General features: G+C 55.6%; 1 protein-coding gene across 4 annotated transcripts in view; it reads right to left on the bottom strand.

Annotated features, from left to right (window-relative positions):
- The window catches only part of MTFR1L (mitochondrial fission regulator 1 like), a 36237-nt gene that overhangs the window by 27926 nt on the left and 5924 nt on the right, over positions 1-2387 (bottom strand). For 2 of the 4 annotated variants that reach the window (XM_021706485.1, XM_021706483.1), the window contains exon 1: positions 279-402. The exons of 1 other annotated variant lie outside the window; for it this stretch is intronic. The gene's annotated coding sequence lies outside the window, so the exon portion shown is untranslated. Of the gene's footprint in view, positions 1-278; positions 403-2387 lie in introns of those variants that run through there. One more of the 4 variants, XM_008073074.2, reaches the window with a different exon arrangement.

The raw sequence follows: 2387 nt of genomic DNA, 5'->3' as shown, positions 1-2387 counted from the left end.
AAGGCGCGGAGGGCAGCCCGGCCCGCCGAGTAGCGAGGCCGAACGAGACGCGTCTGGTCTGGCTCAGCCCTCGCTTGCTGGGTGACTCGGACGAGCAATTGCCCTTCGGGGACTCAGTTTCCCCTGCCAGATGAGGCCGACGACAGCGGCTCCCGCGAGAACTCGCGCGGAAACGAGAGCCGTGGGATCCGCACAGCGCCTAGACGCGTAGGCCGCAGCCACCGCCAGGCGGGAAGGCCGCGCTCGCGCCTCCAGGGCGGCCCTGGAACCCTTCTCACCTCAGACTCGGGATCCAGGACTCTCTCACCTCACGGCCCCTCCTCCCACAGTGGGCCGCCCAGCCTCAGCCGCCCTCACTTCCGCTGACCCGCCCCCCGGAAGCGATCCTTTGCCGCTGCGCACGGAGCCGCGCCTCCTCTGGAGGCGGGCCTAGCTCTGATGGGCGGGGCTCTGGCGACGGCACGCCCTGATCCCGAGGGAGGCCACGCCCCTTTCCGGGTATCCTGCCCGCGGTCCGCGCTCTCGGGAAGCTGACTGCGCTTGGAGATCCTTGAGTCCGGATTCGTGGCGTCCCCTTCTCGTTGCTCTCCACGTTTAGTGCCATCCGACCTCTGGAAGCCGAGGACCGACTGTGGAGCCGCTCGGCCCCTAAAATATGCGGTGTCGCTGCCCCCACCCCCAGTGCAAACTTAGGAATCCTCACCCTGGCATTCAAGCCTCGGAATCCGGCGCTGACCTTGCCTCGTCTTGCCCTGGTCGCCTTCAACGTTCATGCTTCCCAGGCAAGGCCCTCTACAAAGTCTTTCGTCAGCACTGATGGGCAGAACGAGCTCTTTTCTCCTCTGACTCCTGCCCTCCAGCGCTTTGTAGCTTTTTTTTTTTTTTTATTTTAGCGCCTCTCTCTCTCGCAGACACACGAAAACACAAGGCATATTCAGTGAGTTTGCTGGGTAGATGGCTAGATTGATGGGCAAAACGCCAGGGCACTGTGGGAGAGAGACACATTCCTTCCAGGATCATTAAGCCACACCCTCTTTGTGCTCAGACCTTTCACTGTCCCATCTCCGTGGCATCTAGCTCCTGGGTCACATTTCCTCTTCTGTGCCTGGCTCCCAGGCTGCAGTTCCTTGGTCCCAAAGCCTGTAATCCCCATCTGCCAGAGACAGGGCGGGCTTCATGGGTGAACCGCCCCTACAATCACAAGGGTCCCCATCCTCAGAACAACCCTTACTTGGTTTAATGGTCTGCTGTTGCCCTCTTGAAGTTATTAATTTTCTAACAAGGAGTCCTGCATTTTCATTTTTTACTGGGCCCTGCAAATTATACCAGAGACCTCAGATGTCCACCCTGATCCCCACCATACTGCACGTTATGAAGACTGACTTCCGGGTCCAGCTCATTTTTCAAGGATCGCAAATTGTGATTTTTTTTAATTATTAATTTTTGAGTCAGAGTCTCACTGTTACCCAGGTTGGAGTGCTCACTACAGCCTCCAACTTCTGGGCTCAAGCAATCCTCTGGCATTAGCCTCCTGAGGTGTGCACCACCACACCCAGCTAACCTTTTTGGAAGACAGGAGGTCTCCCTCTGTTGAGGATCTCAAACTCCTGGGCTCAAGCAAGCTTCTTGCCTCTGCCTCTGCCTCTGCCTCACTTTGTGCTGGGATCATAGGCCCAAATTGTGTTTTAATCACTACTTCCCATCCTGGGCAATGGCAGATCATGCAAATCCATATTAGCACTCTCTCCTGGGTGTAGTTTATCCCCTAGAGCCCTGCCCTTGTGAATCAGGCCAAGGCTAGGCTGAGACTCTATCCTTGCTCAGTAGTTTCCTTTTACTCTTCTGCATTCTTTTTAAATCGAGGTCTCACTCTCTGTCACCCAGGCTGGAGTGTGTGGGCGCAATCATGGGTCACCATAGCCTTGACCTGGGCTCAGGTGATTCTTCTGATTCAGCCTCCTGGGTAGCTGGGACTATAGGGGTGTGCCATCGCCCCAGCTGATTTTTTTTTTTTTAAGCAGGATTTATTGAGAGGACAGAAAAGGCCCCACTGTGGGAGGGGACCTGAGAGGATTGCCCCCACCTGATTTTTTTTTTTTTTTGAGTTGGAGTCCCACCCAAGGCCAAGGAGGCCAAGGCAAGTGAATTGCCTGAGCCCATGGGTTCCAGACCAGCTCAGGCAACTTGGTGAGACCTCATCTCTACAATAAATAAAAAATTAACCAGGTGTGGTAGCACGTTCCTGTAGTGCTGGCTACTTGGAAGGCTGAGGTGGAAGGATCGCCTGAGCCCAGCAGGTCGATGCTGGGGTGACCGTGAGTGTGTCACTACACTCCAGCCTGAGCGACAGAGACTCCAACTCAAAAAAAATGAAGTACACGTCCTCA

This window comes from Carlito syrichta, unplaced genomic scaffold (assembly GCF_000164805.1).
Source record: "Carlito syrichta isolate Samal-C Ts95f unplaced genomic scaffold, Tarsius_syrichta-2.0.1 Scaffold315639, whole genome shotgun sequence".
NCBI lineage: Eukaryota > Metazoa > Chordata > Mammalia > Primates > Tarsiidae > Carlito > Carlito syrichta.
The sequence above is the reverse complement of the archived record's forward strand: the minus strand, read 5'-3'. Positions and strand labels throughout refer to the sequence as shown.